The sequence below is a fragment of the Armigeres subalbatus genome, chromosome 2 (genome assembly GCF_024139115.2).
Source record: "Armigeres subalbatus isolate Guangzhou_Male chromosome 2, GZ_Asu_2, whole genome shotgun sequence".
Lineage (NCBI taxonomy): Eukaryota > Metazoa > Arthropoda > Insecta > Diptera > Culicidae > Armigeres > Armigeres subalbatus.
The window spans coordinates 137,079,165-137,099,115 of record NC_085140.1 but is presented as its reverse complement, the minus strand read 5'-3'; the positions used below and the strand labels follow the sequence as shown (position 1 = coordinate 137,099,115).

The following is a 19,951-nucleotide window of genomic DNA, read 5'->3' as shown; positions in this document are numbered from 1 at the left end:
TTCACTATGGGAGTATCTATGTACGTTTCCAGTTCAGCAAAATAAACATCCGTTCCAAGACCTGCACGGAATGCAAATTGCATAGGATGTAAAAGTCCCCTCTCTTCTAAGTCGTATACTAACCACCTGTTAACCAGTCTTTCGAGTAGCTTAGCAATACAGCTTCTTAATGAGATTGGTCGGTAATCTTCTGGATTCTGTGCTCTCCGATTAGCCTTAGGAATCGGAATTATAGTTGCATTTTTCCAACTATGTGGGATTTCACCAGATTCCCATACCTTGTTTAGCGTTGCCAGCAAGGAGCATTTTCCTTTCAAATGCAAATTTGTTAGAAGGGGATATCCTATCTCATCTATTCCAGTTCCTTTACTTTTACATTTACCCAAGGCCCAATTAAATTCCTCTAGTGTAAACTCACGATTAATTTCAGATATATCATCGGATTCGGTTACAATAACCACCTGATCAACGCTGTTATATGGAGACTCACATGAGGGGCTGTGTTGGGGTGTATTAGGATTAGAGACAGACATGTAATGGTCGGCTAGAATCTCGGCTATTTCGCTTGGGTTGTCGGTGGCGGTGCCATCGGCATTAATGTGAAATTTATGCACTCTGTATCGGCCCTGTAAAGCACCAACTTTTCTCCAAATATCAGATGCTGAAGCATCACTATTTATACTTTCGACAAAATTTGTCCAACTTTCTTGTTTAGCTCGCTGAATTACTGCACGTGTTTTATTCCGTTCAGTCCTAAATGCTTCAAGTGCTGATGGAGTTCGAGGGTCATCCACGCCCATCCTACGTAAAGAACGTAAGGCCTTTCTACGTTTTTTTATCGCAGTAGCCACTTCATTGTTCCACCATGGAACCCTCTTCCCTGTTATTCTACCGGATGTTTGTGGAATGCAAGATAAAGCAACATTGTAAATCAGGTCTGTAATTTCCTCTCCCGAATAAGTTATATCAGGATTCAAAACCAATGAGATTCTGTTTTGATATTCTTTCCAATCAGCATCACGATATTTCCATTTACGAATTGTTCTCTGAGATATACTGGTAGAAGGTGTTTTCAATACAATAGGAAAATGATCACTTCCATGCTGATCATCCATAGCCTGCCACAGAGTGCTAGAGCAAGGTTCCGAGGAGATTGTCAAATCTACCGATGACTGTGCAGCATTAGACAAGCTAAGAAAAGTTGGTGACCCATCATTTAAAAGGTCTAGGTCATAATGACCCAACATGGAGACAACTATACGCCCCCTCATATCTGTTTTCGAACCTCCCCAAATTTCAGAATGCGCATTGAAATCACCCATAATAATAAACGGTTTAGGAAGTTGCTCAACCAATTTAAATAATTCTTCTTTCAAACAATCATTTTTGTAAGAAGGGTGTATATATAACGAAACAAAAGTCTTCGTAGTTGGAACTTCTACCGTTACATCGATCGCTTGGAGGTTAGTTTGTAGCGGTACTACCATGAACTGTAAGTCTTTCAGAAATCCAATACCTACTCCATCCCACCCAGTTTGCCGGGTGGTTTGCATATAAAGGTATAGTCAGGAGAGAAGCTTGGATAGTTGGCAGTGCATATTGTCTCTTGTAGACACACAACATTGGTGTATGCTAATTAGATGAGCTAGTTCGGCTTTTCTTGCACGGTACCTCCTTAGGTTCCATTGTAATGCGAGAGTTTTGGATGTTACTTGTGGTAGTTGAGAACATATTTGTAGTCTACCTGTTTCAAAACTGGAGTTAGATTGTTGATGTGAGGTGTTATTATTTTTTTTAAAAGTGGAGGGATCGAATGTGTGTTTTGTGAGGTAGGAAGGTAGACTTAGGATTAAGTTAGTGAAATTTAGCTTTAGTTAATATCACGAATAGGTGATATGTCTGTCCGTTCGAATTCCATCATCTTAGCCTGAGGCGGTGCGCCAGAGTCAATTTTGGTCGAGTTTATGCCGTGCTCAAGTAGTTTCTTTGTTGGCGGTGCCATACGGTTTGCATTTGGAGAGGTTGGGTTCGAATTAGATCGCCTTTTTGTGCTTTTTAAATCCTGTTTGACGTCGGTTTCCATTGCATTAGTCATATTTACTGCTTTTTCCTTCTTCAGGTCGGCGACTTCGTTAATCAGCTTCTCAAGTAGCTGCCTCAATTTTCCGATTTCTTCATCCTTCTGTTCTAGCATTTTCAGTAAATGGTCCACTTTAGGGTTGTCAAGTCTCTCTTGGACACATGAATTTTGCAGTCGCGAATCATAAAGTCTTCGAGCTTCTGGATATGATACATCTTCGTCAATCTTTATGCGTACTATACACATTTCCGCTTTTTTCACCGAACATTCCCTTGCTCGAGAGCTATGCGGTCCTTTACAGTTTATGCAATGGGCAACAGCCAGGCAAGGTGTTTTAGGCTCATGCTCTAGTGAGCATTCCGAGCAGATTTGCTTTTCTTTGCAGTTTCGCTTCGTGTGAGAGAATCGATGACAATTCGCACATTGTAGAGGGCTTGGATAAAACGGTCGAGTCCTGACCCTAATATAACCGAAGTGGAAGAACTCTGGAATCATAGTTCCTTGAACCGTAATGAGGCAAGTTGACGTAGGTATCAGGTTATCTTTATTTTTCAGATCCTTCCTTAGGAACCGTTTGAATTCGATCACGCGTTGAGATCGCAGTTCTTCCAACATTTCGTTGTCCGACATCGACAGTCCATACGGGCATGATACCGTGCATTTCCTTACGTTCAAAGTTTGGTGAAAGCCAACTGACACTTTCGTCCCGTCAACTAATTCGCTGAGGTTGAGTAACTTATGTACTTGCTTGGCTTGCCTAACCTTTAGGACGTATCTTGAACCTTTGGCTTCAGGCCGGGCGTCTTCGATGGGACCAACCGCTTTCTCAATGCTTCTGCTGATCAGCCATGGATTATCTGGTAGCGTATTTCCTTCAACCGGGGCCATAACCAATATGGACAGCTCTCCATTCACCGGGTCCATCCATTCTGGTAGACGCCTGCCCGCAAAACTGCCATCCACCGATTGATTTACGGCCATCCCGTGTTCCCATACAAATCCGGGGGAATATATCCATCTTCTGCCCCAGGAGACGATCCCGAGGCCATCACGCTGAATATGGCACCTAGATGCCTTCTATTATCTTTTTAGAACCACAAAAAAACAAGATCAACCACTTGTACTATTGTTCGTTCTTTGTTCCTCAACAATACAGTCCACTCTCTGGGCAGCTGGTTGAAATTGAAACAAAAGTTGCACTCACAACACCCGATAAAAGCAACACCGCGCGCGTCCTACCGGTAAGGTAGTCAGGAGTGAACTGATAGGTTCGCTTGATCGCAATGTTTTTCATTGAAAACAGTTTCATGCCTATTGAAACAAGTTTTTCGGGTCTTACCAAGCATGGACATGAAAGGCATACTTGAAATCTGTCGATTGAGGGGCTTATATCATAAATTCGTCCATTGAGACGATCGCTATTAACGTTTAAAATCTTTCAACACAGCGTAACGCGGTCGATTTGAATATTTTTGAATGACACCCGGTATAGTAAAGAGAGACGTAAGTCCTACGTCAAAAATTGAGCTCAATTTTTCCTTTTATAAAATACACATCACAGCGATGCATACAAATAACATTTGCTGGCACTAGGTCCAAGAAGTTTACTTTACATTTAACAACATTATTCCAGTCTGATTTTGTATGCACTCTGCATCGGCCTTGGTCTGGATTCGCTCTTGGCGCATTAGCAAAATTAGAATCCATAAAAATTCGAGAGCACGTCTCAAACGAAAGATGATGGGTGCTGTGCTGTGGTCAAGAGCAGCAAGAAGATTCCGACAAGGGAGCACGTGAAGCTTCTTTTTAACACCTCCGTGTCGGAATTCAACCGATTTGGCCAACCATCCTGCCAGGATGGTGCGGTTTTGCCCATCCAGCCTTGCGGCGACCCGACAACTTGTTGGTATGACAGCACCCACCAACCGAACGAGATGACATTCAGATTCCGTACCATGCCTTATTATTTATTTATGAGTGGCGTATATAAACACACATATATTACGTTTTTATGTATGACCGCACCGTGTACAACGACCGACGAGAAGATATTGCCGGAACACTCGTGCTTTTACACCGGCAAGGATCCCAGAAGCAGGATACTTTGCTACAGCCTCTACTGCTGCTCAGAGCAAAAAAAAAAATAAAAGCTGCGACCAAACGAAGGACGGAAGACATGTGATGTTCCTACCAAAATAGCCGACGAACGAATTGTACGTGCTGTGAAATTGTTACCTTTTGTGACTGCTCCATGCACACAAAGACACGGAATGAAGAATGGAAAACGGGACAGAAGAAAGCTCATTCAATAGTACTTACCATCCGTTCCATGTGGTGTGGCTCTGGGGAAAGGGGCAGAAATGTATCGTCCTTGCGCTTGCTAATGCTTAACCAAAACTGTCTCGTCTGTACACCTTCCCAGTCAGTCCCCGACAAAAGTTACTGCCAAGGAGACAGAAAATAACGTCGGTCCGACCTACCCATGTCGCTAGGTTTTACTTAAAGCTGAGTCAGACTCTTGAAGATCCGGAAGGGCCCGTATGAACTATTCGGGAGGGCTTTTCGTCTGAGTGGCACTTGAAACTTTCGTTTTCCGTTTTTTGACTTTGGATACCTTTAACATTTTCCATAGTTCATAACTTGTCTGTCAAGAATTTTTATTCTCTGCAGTTTTTGGAAATGATGATGAATTCCAAAATTTAACGGTTTAATAAGATTAATCAGCTAGCATGATTTTTGCTGTGACTTTATGTTGACTCTAGAAGTGTAATTTGAAAGGAAGATCAGGATAAATTTTTACTTATAACATTTGATTTGATTCCATATTGACTTCTATAGCATGATTTTTTTTCTAGACGCATCTCGAAAGTCGGTAACAGTATTTTGCAATTATCACACTGCATGTCCCTGATATGTCACTGTCTATTATCCCACGTCAAAGTGATCTACTCAGTGTTATCTATACGACTGCAAAAAATTTACAAATTTATTTAACAGATACATTTCCAAGTTTTCACTATTATAAATTTAGGACGACCAATCACTAGATATGAAAACTTCTTTGAAAACTATGTTTTAATCCAGAAATGGGCTTTCCTTGGCTAAATACAAGAAAGGTTGTATAACCACTAGGCAGATCGATCGTGTTTTGATCAATTCCGGCCACACATCTTCCTATTTATCTTCGATCAAAGTCAAACCGTCTCCTTCCAAACGTTCCCTGCTGTGCCATCCGTGCAAATGGTCAGTTCATTGATTTTTCCCGGCTCGACCTTTTCAGTGCAAAACAGTGTTGCTATTCACCAGATTTCAAGGGCTTGAACAAACATATCCTCCCGCATAGTGTGGGTCCACATGACACAGAAGTCGCTCATATTACAAACGACACACACTACCCGGGGCACGCCACGTTGACTGACGACGATGCATCTCGCAGGCGACGGATCGTCTCTGCCGGAGCGGAAAACGGCCACCGTTTTTGTACTACATTCAACATCAATCAGCAGCCGTCATCGTTGGGGTCGTTTTCTATGCTCGAAGTATGTATACATAGCCGGTTGGAAGTTATCCCACATGCACGCTTCGGTCTAATGTACTACAGAGAATAAATTGGGAAGGTTTTGTCCATGCCGGAAAAGGAGTCGGGCAGTCATCAGTGTCCAGCCGACCGGGTCAAGTCTACCGTCCGTCCGTCAGCGTCGGCGTCCCCACTTGATGGATTTCGTTTTAATTGACCGTCGACGTGAGGGCAAACAGAGAACCGGAATCGTCCCAGTTCCGAGAGCCATGAATGGAAATGAATGCATAAAAGGGGTCGGCGGCGATGGTCAAAGCGAATGAATGATGTCTAGTCGTAAAATACTTGAAATGTATACAAACACACGCAAACAGGTGGGGGCGAGGGCTGTACGAGTTAACGAGGCTACACTTCCGAGTGGTAGTTTCTGCGGAATCATTAGTCGGTAGTATTTGGAAAACGAACCTCTACCAAAGCACGAACTTGGTAGAAGTTAATTCTTAAAGCACCCTTTTTATAAAGAGAAATGAATTAAATACATCCCCAATTCCCAAGCCAAAAACAGGGACTAAGGTTTAAATTAGGTAAACATAGCGGGAGCTGCTAAGGAAGGTGGGTTGCTACAGCTTTGACTGACCAGTTCCGAGGGTAAAAAACGGTGCTAGGAGCGACTATCACGAAAGGGATGGAGGTCAAGCTTGTGCGTGAATGATTCCAGAAAAACCCAATTTATACGTCGTTTAATTAATGGCTCCCTGTTACTTGAAACGTAGGCAGGGCAATATGAAGTGGCAGTTTGTTGAAAATTGATGTGTTCGTGACTTTTAGCCATCCGGCAGAAGCCTGATTACTTTGTCCACTTAGTGGAGTCTTCTCTGCATTTTGCAATGAAAGATCAGTTGGTATTTGGGATTAATTAGTGTTTGGAACTCAAGGAATTTAATTATTTTATTTGCAGACTAATGTTTATCGTAACGTTTTGTACCCATATCTTCAATCAAAATCGTGAGCTAACCAAATGGATTTTCCCATCGATTGATGCGGATCGAATAAAAATTGATTGCGTCTTGTAATGTCCCACAAAAACAACGCAGAAGCACGAATAATTTAAGGGAACGACTTTTAGTTTGCTACTCTAACCTTAACCTTAACAAATCACGGTGTGCCTGTGACGGTTATTAACGAAAAAAAATGTCCATCCATTCTGAACTCGCCTTTCGAAAGATATAATATTCAGGCGTCCGCTATGAAAATTTCAAAATATTTCATCTAGGGAATCGAAAGTTATAGCAGTTACAAATTTAATGATTTTTGCGTTCGATATTTCACTAATATGCAACCATATATACCGTGAATTTCCTCCTGATTACATCCAAATAAATTATCATCAAATATGCAATTTGCAACCTCAACCAACTATAACCTAAAACCTATTCTTTGAATAATAGAAAAAAATAACAAAGGATGTTAGAGATAATATTGTTCTAATGTCAATGACAAAATAGACAATACAACCACAATACAGTATTCAAATTACAGAATTATTACACTTCAATCTCCTAATCATACCAAAGTGTGAATATTGTCTATGACAGACAAGTAACTACACTCTGTATGATGATTCTGCTTTTATTAAATATGATAATAGTTGGTAACATAGAATACCGCCCGGAAACAATTTTGTCTTCCATGGGTACTGGGTAGTTAGTAAGACTAGTATAACTAACAACAATGTGCATGATTTGTTGTCAGTTATACAACCATCATCCAGTTCGATTCAAGCAGTAGTACGAAAACGAGTTCCATTTGGAAAAAAAAATGGGAAAGGCTAGATCACACGAGGAAAACCGCCTTTTCCGAGAACGGTAGACGGAAAGAGCATATATGCTCCACTTCAGAACGTCTCAACAATTTAACTGACTTGTTGAGCTACGATGCATTTACTTCATAAATTAATGCATTTACTACATAAATTAACTGACGCAGGGAATACTAGTATCCGACTTAGAACTAGAAGAGAAAAACCAACGCGTTTCCATAAAGCCAGGTAAGAAAATGAGAGATTTCAGAAGACTGAAACTATTTAAGAAATATTTCACTGTCATGAGACGAGTTTACTACAATTCCATTTAATTCCACCAAATCGTATTACTTTTACATATATGTTTTTCGACCTCAACTGTAAGGTCGTCTTCAGTGTCTCGTACTTGACTCGACTCAAGTCTGTTGACTTGTAAAGTCGTCTTCAGTGTCTCGACGTGAGTCGAGTCAAGTACGAGACGATCTCACACACTTAATTTTTTTAACCGGGATCTCAGCAAAATGGTCAACTTTTACCGAGATTCGCACAGCTGTGCCCCAGCAAACATGTTGTTTGCCGATATTTCTGTCAAAAGTGCTGAAAATCAGCAAATGATTTGCCAAAAATCAGCTAATAAACATCATTTTTGCCGGAATATCAGCTTTTTATTTTGTTAGCGTACGGCTGTGCGGATTTTTGCCGAGCTGCAGAAATAAAAACTAAGTGTGTACAGTTAAGGTCGAAATACGTATATGTAAAAGTAATACGATTTGGTGGAATTGAATTGAATTGTACTAAACTCGTCTCATGACAGTGAAATATTTCTTAAATAGTTTCAGTCTTTTAAAATCTTTCATTTTCTTACCTGGCTTTATGGAAATGCGATGGTTTCCCTCTTCTAGTTCTAAGTCGGATACTAGTATTCTCTGTGTCAGTTAATTTATGTAGTAAATGCATTAATTTATGAAGTAAATGCATCGTAGCTCAACAAGTCAGTTAAATTGTTGAGACGTTCCGAAGTGGGGCATATATGCTCTTTTCGTTCTACCCTTCTCTGAAAAGGCGGTTTTCCTCGTGTGATCTAGCCTTTCCCATTTTTTTCCAAATGGAACTCGTTTTCGTACCACTGCTTGAATCGAACTGGATGACGGTTGTATAACTGACAACAAATCATGCACATTGTTGTTGGTTATACTAGTCTTACTAACTACCCAGTACCCATGAAAGACAAAATTGTTTCCGCGCGGTATTCTATGTTACCAACTATTGTCGGCGTAGCACCAAGTTAGAATTCTGAAATCGGGACTTCCGAACCGAACTTTCTTCCGAAGTTTTATTTGTCAAACTAATTGATGCGTTGTTTAGCGCATCTTTAGGCGAATCCAGCGCACTACTTCCGAAGTTGGGAAAGTTGCATGTATCTGGAGAAAAATCCAACTTCGGTATAAAAAGCGGTAAAAATTTATTCCGGATAGACAATATTATCATATTTAATAAAAGCAGAATCATCATACAGAGTGTCATCATATTTGATGATAATTTATTTGGATGTAATCAGGAGGAAATTCACGGTATATATGGTTGCATGCATATTAGTGAAATATCGAACGCAAAAATCATTAAATTTGTAACGGCTATAACTTTCGATTCCCTAGATGAAATATTTTGAAATTTTCATAGCAGACGCCTGGACATTATATCTTTCGAAAGGCGAGTTCAGAATGGATGGACATTTCTTTTCGTTAATAACCGTCACAGGCACACCGTGAAATATTATAATTTTACGATCGTTACAACCGAGTGAGTGCTTTCAATGTTCTTATTCATAATTTTATATCATCTATAACCAATAGTTTTCAAAGAAAATAATTATATGTATTGTGTTCTGCATTGCGCGGCCGGTAATAAAGTTAATCAATTCAGTGTGTGTTTTTTCAGAGTAGCCATCGAGCAAGCGTTGTGCAGTGCGTGCGTCAATCACGACTAGCAACTACGATGGGTACAGTCAATCAAGTTAAGCTAAGCTAAATGGCTGCAAATTTTTTTGGATCAATTTTCGTTTTATACAAATTGACAAAATTTTAATAAAATTACCAATTTCTGTGATTTTTTACATTTATTTTAATTAACGTACAAATAATATGGACATATTGCCGCAAGGCTTCAATACCAAGCAAATTTTTTTCTATAATCAATTCAAATTTGATCAAAATGTCACTTAAACCCCTATGCTTCTAAAATCTACACCTTCAGTTCAAAAAATAGAATTATTATTATTATTGTCTTTATTTTAGAGGCTTTCAGCCCTAAGCTGGCTCACCTCTTATTAATAGAAATTAAAAATCCCGGTTTTGTCATTTATCCTATCTATCACTCCAAAATTCACTTGCGGCTGAGAAAAACGAAATGTTACTGATGTAAGAGAAAGGAATTAAAAATCCTGCAATTATGATTATGACTGAGGATCTAGGCTCAAGATTGTTGTCATATTTTGGTAAATATTGGGGATGGAATCGATTTGTTGAATTCCGAAATAACGGTTTCGTTTTTATTTGGATGCCAAACCAAAATAGAACAGTGACGTAGTGACGGTTTCGTTTTTATTTGGATGCCAAACCAAAATAGAACAGTGACGTAGTATTATATAGAATTCAATATTTAAATCATGCAATATTAGCGTCTGTTAAACAAGTCCCGTGTGCAAAACCCGGAATCTGATGATACGTCAAATATCAAAATTATTACTCACTTTTTACAGGTTGATCGCTACTCAAACATTAAAACAAGTCAACAACATCCAATTTAATGTTTTAAGAACCCTAATAGCCATCCTTTTCCTAACGTATGTTTTCAATGTTTAATCTCGAGTCACCCGCGAGTACATCGGTTACCCAAACTAGTTTTATTCAGAGATGAGACGGCCTAGGGCTAAAAGTCTCTATAAGATATGAGGGAAGGGAATCTCTCTTTGTGAGCAAAAATCGCACTATTTGACCCACCAGAATGGAACTGTCAGTGACGCCGAAATTATTTCATCATTGCTTGAGAATTTGCAGTAAATGGAGACCAATAAGGACTAGCAACAATAGGGAATAAATGGTGTCAGGCCATTTGGCCGAATGGTCGTTGGGCCGAACGGGCATTAGACCGAATTAGCAAAGAGAAAATGAGTGAAAAGTGAAAAATGAGTGAAAAAGTGAAAAATGAAAAGTTCTTTCTGCACCTCACCCCTTCTTCCTTCTCCCTTCTTGCATCTTCCTTCTTCTGTCTGTCTTCTTCTTTCTTCCTTATTCCTTCTGCATTCTTCCTACTTCCTTCTTCTATCTTCCTCTTTCCTTCTTCCTTCTTCATTTTTCCTTCTTCCTTTTTCCTTCTTCCTTCTTCCATTTTCCTTCTTACTTCTTCTTTTTTCCTTCTTCCTTCTTTCATTTTCCTTCTCTCTCCCGTCTTTAAAGACAAGAACACTGTCTTCGATCAGAGGTCGTACAGACTGGACACTTAACACCTAGAAAACGGACAGGACACATAACACCCAGTGGACCGGTGGAGAATTTTGCGATCACGAAAAGTTTTCTCCTTACCGGGGCGGGAATCGCACCCACGCTCCATAACCCATGCGTCTAGATTATTGACGTCTTCCGGCTTCCTTCTTCCTTTTTTCTTCTTCCTTTCTCCTTCTTCCATATTATTTTTTCCTATTTCCTTCTTCCTTCTATTTCCTTCTTCCTTCTTTCTTTCTCCTCCTTCCTTCTTCCTTCTTTCTTTTTGATTTCCTTCCTCTTTCTTCCTTTTCCTTTCTTTTTTCTTCTTTCTACCTTCTTTTTCCCTCCTTCTTCCTTCTTCCGTTTTCCTTCTTTTTTCTTCCGTCTTCCTTCTTCCTTCTTCCTTCTTCCTTCTTCTTTTTCCTTCTTCATTCTTCCTTTTCCCTTCTTCTTATTTCTTATTTCTTCCTTCATTCTCCCGTCTTCCTTCTTCCTTTTTCCACTTCCTGCTTCCTTCTTGATTCTCCCTTCTTTCTTCTTCCTTCTTCCGTCTTCCTTCTTCCTTCTTGCTTCCTCCTGCTTCCTTCTTCCTTCTTGCTTCTTACTTCTTCCTCCTTCCTTCTTCTTTCTTGCTTCTTCCTCCTGAGACAAATAAGACAAATAAGACAATTAAGACAAATAAGACTAATAAGACAAATAAGACTAATAAGACAAATAAGACAAATAAGACAAATAAGACAAATGAGACAAATAAGACAAATAAGACAAATAAGAAAAATAAGACAAATAGGAATTCCACTAGATATTACTCTATGAATTCGCCCAGATATTCCTATTGATTTTCCTCCAAAAATTCCTTTGAATATTCCTCCGGATATTCCTTTCGGAATCCCTCCGGATTTGCCTTCAGGAATTTCTCTTGATATTTTGCAGGAATACCTCTGGATATTTCTTCAAAAATTCATCCGGATATTTCTTCACGAATTTCTTTGGATATTTCTCCACGAAGTTTTCCGGATATATCTCCAAAAATTCCTCTGGATGTTCCTCCAGAAATTTCTCTCCTTCTGGAATTCTTCCGGATATTCCGCCACATATTCCTGGACGGAATATCCGAGGGAAATCCTGGAAGAATATCCGGAGGAATTTGTGGAAAAATATCCGGACAAATTCCTGGACGAAAATCTGAAAGAATTTCGGGATGAACTTCTGAAGGAATATTCCGACAAATGCCTTGTGGAATATCCGGAAAAAAAAACCTGGTGGAATATCCGAAGAATTTCTGGAAGAATAAATCTGTGGAGTTATATCCGAAGGAATTTCTCGAAAAATAACTGAAGAAATTCCTGGAGTAATACCCAAAGGAATTTTTGGAGTTGTTCCTAAAGGAATATCCGGAAGAATTCATTGTGAAAAGTTCGGACGAATTCCTAGAGGAATATCTGGAAACACGGAGAAATTTCTGGAGCAATATCCAGACGAGTATTCAGAGGATTTTCTGGAGATGTATCCGAAGGAATTCGTGGAGGAATATAAGGAGGAACAGAGTGTAAAATAATCGAATTTTTTGGTGAAGACCACCTTTCGTCACTTGTCAGCTCACTTCCAGGCACATTCATTTTCGGCTCTGGACTGTCAATATTCAGTTGAATATTAGTCATTGAATATTTATGCACATTCTACAAATCGATAAATTATCTGAAATCTGAACACGTTTTTATTGAGTAAAGTAATTTATCACACAAAACTGAATCCGATTTGCATCCGCGAGGCCCTTTCAACGGTAAACATCAATATAAACAATGCTAATTTTGTTTTTTTCTGCACATAGTAAGCACACTCAGTGACAGTCGAATGAATGAGTTGGTGCAGCAGTCGTTTGACTATGTCATTCTATGTTTTGAATAATCATGCGATGTTTGTCAAAATTCGGACTGAAGTTGCTTCATGAAGATGAATATTTTATGCTCTGAGGAGGAATATCAGGAGGAATATGGGAAGGAATTCCTGGAGAATTATCCAAAGGAATTTCTGGAGAAATATCCCGAGGAGTTCTTGGAGGACAATCCAGAAAAAATCCTGGTGGAATGTCTAGACGAACTCCTAGAGGAATAGCAAGAGTAATATCTGGATATTTGGAAAAATATCAGGATGCACTCGTGGAGGAATATTCAATGGAATCCATGGAGGAATTTCCGGAATTTCTTAAGTAATATCTGGAGGAGTATTCGGAGGAATTCCTGGAGATATATTAGGAGGAATTCGTGGAAGAATATCCTAAAGGATTCCGGGAAAAACATCCGAAGGAATATTTGAAGGAATATTCGGAGGAAGTTCTGGAAGAATATCCGAGAGAATTCCTGGAGTCATATCCGAAGGAATATCCGGAAGAATATCCAGAGGCACACGTGGAGGAATATCCGGAGGAAATCCTGGAGGAATATCCGAAATTTTCTGGACATATAGCTGGAGGAATATCAGGAAATTATTTTTTAGTTTTTAGTTCTATTTGTCCAATTTGTCTTATTTGTTTTATTTGTCTTATTTGTCTCGCCCTTTCCTATATTAGATTTCAATTTATATACATATTTGTTAACTGAGTTTTTGCAAATGTGAATACGATATTTTTTAGTGTCACGCTAGACACAAAATTGATCGCTCTCATCGCCGTGCGCCTTCCCAATTTTAATACAAAAATAGCGCTCTACCCTCAGATCTTAAAAAGGACGCAAAAAAATATAAGAAGTTTTGGAAACTGTTATATCACCAAGACGCCGTGACGCCCAAAAGCGAATGAGTCAATTAAATGAACGAAAGGCAAAGTTCCCATTCATGTTTCTTCCCATCTCTTTCTTTATTCGACTTTAATTTCTTTTTACTGAGGCTTTTCATTTCTCATAATAAGAAATAAAAATTGTTATTTCAATAAGCTCCCAGTTTTTATTTATTTACTTTTATTTTATATTTTGCTACTAATGTCCTACTTTTTCTCACTTATCTAACTTTGCTCCTTTTATGTCTTATTTTCCTTTGTCTAGTGTTAAGTTTCCATTTTTGCGAACTTTTGTCGAAGACACTAAGTACTTTATAAGTTTCGTTTCTTATATGTCACTATTCATATTTGACTTCTTCTGCTTGCTAAGGCTGACCAACGCAAAACTGCCTCCAATTCATTGCCTTTTCGTTAAAAAAAATAAGTTAATGATACTACTCCAAATTGTACTTCGTAGATTCGACACTATGGTGCTACTCATGTTTTTCTTTCGAAATCCGTATTCAGATTGCTATCAGAAAACAAGATGGGTGTGGACCTTGATTTCAATCTAGGAAGGAAATCACAAAAGAATGAGAATTACTACTCCTGGCCACGCCCTTCATCACCGTCACTGAGAAGGAAAGGAAGTGTTGATGTAGTACTTACTTAATGAGACTCAGCGAAACCCTAATAAGTACCAAGAAGGAAGATATTGGGTCAGGATTTGCCTGTATCTTACATTATGACCATGGTAGATCTTACACCGTAATACACCAAGAAAAGGTGTATACTCAGCGTTACGGGGGGTTCAATACATCATGATTTCATTAAAGTCAGAAAGAAAAACCTCAGACAAACAGAGGTAGGTAATAGCTAGAACAATTTTCTAAAAAAATCCATGGCTCAGTTACTTTACCACCATCTTGCGTACATTTTGCACGAAATGTCGTTTAGCAACAGATGGCGCTAGTGTGGGATGTCGTTTAGCATAGAAGGCGCTCGTGTGGTATATCGAATGATAGAGGTTGAAGTCGTGTTTTTGGGTCAGTGACAGGAGATGTCATTTCGCTGTCATGGGACTAATTGGTTAATTTTTTTTCACATTTACAAATGGGTTTTTTTTAAATAAACATGTAGACCTAAAACTTTTCATATTAGGTCATTTATCTAAATATGAAATTGGTGGCGTGAGAGCCTAATTAGTGTCAAATGACATTAATGTCATTATGTACATTAGTAACAGCAATCTCATGACATTTTTTGACAATGTCTATCACTACTGCCTTGGGGCAGGCATCAGGCATCAGCTTCCAGGGCCACGTATCAAACTAAACGAAATTCCTATCCCTAACTGGAGGATAGTGCAGGTCCTTCAGGTGTCGATCGCCCGAGGCCTAATGTTCCTGCCCCACTTCCGGTCTGTTAAAGTTAATTGTTGTACTAGAGTCAATCTAATTAAGACATTCTCTAGACCAGACAATAGGGGTCTATTTCTACAACTTGGACAAGCAATATCTGATTCGTCCATCATATCCTGGTATACATCCTGTCAACGACCTTCAACCACTACGTTCCAACTGCTTCCGGTCTCCTCCCATCTACACCAGTCGACACTACTTCATTCGCCACACCAACATCAGAGGAATATATGATCCCTCTTTCTGTTGAAGAGGGTCGGATCATGCTCAGGGTGGCCGGCGTCGGTCTCCATCCAATGGCACGAGTCCACTGACATAGAGCAAGTAGCTGACACATCTCCGTTCCCCCAGAAATAACTCCATAGGTCCTTCAAATGTTATTGCCGATTTGTTCGGTACCAACCAACTCTACCATTGCAATCGTGGCTCTCCACAGCAACCACTTTTGGCTGGGGCGATCACCAAAGTACACGATTTGCCTAAACGAAACCTACGGAGAGCAGCACAAAACTGTTATCAAACAGAGTATTCTATTAGCAATTCCTCAGTTATTAATTAGAAGATTTTTTATGCCCACCATTATTGCATGAGTATGTATCTTGTTTGGCAAGTACAATGGACACAATGCCCAGGGTGTCGAGAAAGTTTCCAACCCGAAAACATCCTAGACCGACCCGAGAATCGAACTCGACATTTCCGGATTGGCAATCCTACGCGTTTGTTCGCAATGCTACTGGAGACCCAACACGAATTCATTTTTGCAGTGACCATAAAGTTTTTTCGTTACACCATGGTGGAAAAAATATTATGCCACTTTTCTAATCTCAGAATTAGTATTGTGGTAATGTTGAGTTCAGATATACGTGAATAGCATTTCTATAAACGTGGTTTCTGAATAAATATTACGGAAATAACGTACATATTCACATATGAGTTTCCATAACATTGTAAATTAACGTCCAAGTCGGGTGGTTTAATCCCCGGAAATAGGCAATTAACTTTGATTGAACTGAACTTGAGTTGCGTGCTCTTGCCTACGCAATGCGGTCGGGTCTGAGCTTGACGACCGACTGGCAAATGCTTACACAACCTCACTTGATCAGTACCGTTGCTGATGAAGAATGTGTATAGCCGCCAGACATTCTAAATACTCACGCTCCTCTAATGTGGACGTGTACAATACACATGTGGAAGTATTGGCTTGAGAAATGGATTGCGAGTGATTTGACTATGCGTCCAATTTGGGAATCTCGAGCTCGTTCAGTAGCCGCTAGGTTGCGAAGGCCGACGGAGGTCCTTCGTAGCTTAGTTGGTTAAAGCACCAGTCTAGCGTACTGTAGGGTCATGGGTTCGAGTCCCATCGAAGGGAAAGTGGTTACCTCCAATACATTTTTCAAATCAATATCTTCCACATAACGTACATATTCACATATGAGTTTCCATAACATTGTAAATTAACGTCCAAGTCGGGTGGTTTAATCCCCGGAAATAGGCAATTAACTTTGATTGAACATTACGGAAATTGCAAATAAAGATTATTGGCCTAAAACATTTTAAAAAAATCAAAGTTGAAAAAAAGGGTGGTACATAATCGTTTCCAATGCTCTTTTTCTGTCGCGAACATTGAACCTTTACTATTTCCAATCTTTCTCTCATTTCTATTCTATTCATGATTTTATGAATGGCGTTATCAGTTGCATTTTAAAATGTTTAGTAACAAGATTTTTTAGTAAACTATTCGTTAAATGGATTATTTTTCGGAAAATTATCATTCTGAATTTTATCCTTCGAGGTAACTGCCATTTCAAATTGTTCATGAAAGTGGCCCTTCCGTGAAACTCCTCCATTTGTATAGTTTTGTCTTTTCCGAGAGAACGCCTCACTTGAAAGATTTTCTAATCCTTCTCACATAAACACAGTTCTTCACTCTTAGCCCCCTTATAATAACCGCCCATTATCATCCAGTTTCGTCAACGACAGCTAAGACAGCTCAGCCAGAAGATTAGTGAAAGTTTATCTAGCTCCATCCGGCCCGGGTGCTGTGATAATAAATTAAAAGGTGATTTACATAATATTTTATGTTATAATTCATTTTCATTGCCTGCACCCTCAGCAAAGCCAGCCGTCATCGCCCTCATAATCATTGCCAACGCTCTGCTAACAATCTGTTCTGCACCATCCAGAAATAGAAATTACTTCTATGTGGGCGGGAGGCGCGCTGCACAAACCGGTTCTTACCGAGTTGAGTTCCCTCTTTGGCTCGTGGTTAGAGAAAGGTAAAACGCTAATGAAAATCCAATAAATCTTGCAAACATGCAAACCGGTACAATTCAAATTAATATTCATCGTGCGTCTCCACCGACCGTCGTGACTTTTTTGCCCGCGTTTTCATTTCCCTCTTGGCCGCATTTGGCACGCTAAAGCTTCAGCTGACTAGAAAAAATAGTGTTGCCACCGGCTTTCTCGTAGACACTTGGACTTTATAGACGAGAATCATTTAAAATTACTTGACATATGTGGTTAATTACAAATTATTTATAAGCATAGAATCTGGGGAAGTGCTCAATTGTTTGATCGGATCTTAGTCCGACCAGTCATGGTCGATTATTTACCGTTTACAAATGTTGAATTACGACGTCTCAAACTGTATGGTTTTGAAAGATCATCTTTATGAGAAAATGTACTTTAAAAAATTGGTCTAATTATAATTAGAAATTGGGTTTATTTAAAAAAAATCGATTAGGCGGCGGCAATAAATTATTATTGTTTTCTATAAAAATGATTTTATTTCTCACCAGTACCTTTTTAAATTTCAAATGGGAGCACTGAAAGCAAATTGCCTCACTGTGGCAGAACGAGACTAATAATCATTCCCGACGAGTGCTGGCAATAAAAATGAAAATTGTTTTAGAATTTCACTTAAAATCTCCTCTCGAATGTTTATTCTACTGGGTTCCGGACGAAGCGAGTCGGCGTGATGTCCTTCACGGAAACGTCCCGCCTCAACAGTTGGTCTTGGCGGTGGCGGCGGCGGTGGTGGCGATTTCGTCTGTCTCTGTGTGGGCAATATATTTGTGCCCGAAAGGGAACGTGCTGTTTCGTCGGATGCTACTTCGGTGATTTATTATCCTTCTCTTTAGAGTTGCCGAGTCGTCGGTAGCGGTTGACTGGTGGCGCGTTCGCAAGGAATTGATCTTCTCGGATTCACATGGTACCTACACCTAAAACCCACAACGTAACGTCGCCGAATGCTGACTTTTCCTTTTGACTGGTCGAGCCGAACGTGATGACATAATTAGAATCAGGAACGTGATTTATTTTCTTGGTGTACTCCTGGCTTCGGTTTCCAGGACATACCTTGGAGGCGGTTTGGTCAGCAGTGATTTGTGCTGATTATGAGATGTTGATCACGGGGTCGGAAAGCTGCGTTCTTGCTGCAGAAGATAGTCCACTCTGTTCCGTTCGGTATTCTATGCGGAGTGCTAAGTACAGAAACTGCTAATTTATTTCGATCACAAACTCTTCGTGACTTTTTTCTCAAAGCGAACCGTTTGATCTAGCATTTCTTGGTGGAAATTTGAACTAATAAAAACGATGTGAATTGTTGTTTAATGAGTCAAAGCAGTGTGATTAAGTTCCAGGAATTTAGGTTCACTGTAAAAACTTTCAAGTAAATGCTTAACTTCCTATCTTATGCAACATTCTTTTTGCGGAATTTTCTCCATCTCTATTAAATGAACACCCAATGGGAATTCGCTACCTAACAGTGAAACAGTTGCAAACAACGCGACAGTGCAGGCTTTAGCTAAAGTCTTTTGAATATAGAAGATGTTAGAGCACAACCCCGCCATACACAACGGCGAAGGGCTGTGTACAAGACACGAGCGCAAGGTAAACGTTGGACAACGTAAGTTCATTGTTCCGTTTGATTTTTCCGCTGTCGCCAAGCGTTTGTGTTTTATACTTTGCAGCAGTTTTTACTCGGCTATGTTTTGTATATAATAATAGTTTTAAAAAAAAGGATTTATTTTCATTGACGTGAACTTCCAATCAAAAAAGCCCCCTACGCAATGCAGAAGAACGACGACGGAAACGACAAGATTTGACAGTTAATCAAAATAGTTTTTGTCAAGTCTTGCCGTTTACACTGACAGCGACACACCCAATACAGAGTCTTGAGAGAAAATTTCACTAGCTGCCACTGACGCCAGATCAATGCGAATACATTTTTGAAGAGGCTCCTTCTGACGTGCACTTGTGATTCTACTGCCGAAGGCATTTTCGCACTTTCGCTAAGCGATCATAATTTGCACTTTAAAGAAAATTTGTCTCTACTCAGCCTGCTTTTCTACAAACATGTGATTCTGAGAAGAACCGATTTATTTTCCTTAATGCGCCTTTCCAAGAAACAAAACCCAAATTATAATCTTGAGAGAAAATTGCACGTTACTTCTACTGATGTCATCCATTAGAAAACATTTTTGCAGTGTCTTCCTCCGACGCCCGCTCGCGATTCTGTTATGAATGGCAACTTTCTGCCGCTGCCTAGCGATTGGTTTAAGGCTTCCCCAGACCTAAGCGATTTCATCGCCGCGACGGCGACAACTAGTCGTCGCGAATCAATCGTTGTGTCGCTGCAAGCAATGTTCTATTTACGTTTCCATACCAATGGCGACAGAATCGCTGTCGCCAAGCGATAGAATCGCGTCGCGACTGTCGCATCGCGTGTGTTTGGGGGAACCTTTACACTTTGAAGAAAACTCTCCCCGGCTCAACCCTCTCTTGTATAGACTAATGGTTCTGAAAAGAACCGACTACCTAATATCCAATAATGCGCTTTTCGAATCAATAACATAACAGCAACAAAATCAGAGAAAGAATAAGTAGAGAATGAAATT

The 19,951-nt window shown here is 39.7% G+C and overlaps 1 protein-coding gene across 1 annotated transcript in view; it reads left to right on the top strand.

Annotated features, from left to right (window-relative positions):
- Positions 1 to 543: 543 nt before the first annotated feature.
- Positions 544 to 19,951, top strand: part of LOC134215169 (uncharacterized) — a 147,283-nt gene continuing 127,875 nt past the window's right edge. The window contains exon 1 of the mRNA XM_062694411.1: positions 544 to 551. The gene's annotated coding sequence lies outside the window, so the exon portion shown is untranslated. The remainder of the gene's footprint in view (positions 552 to 19,951) is intronic.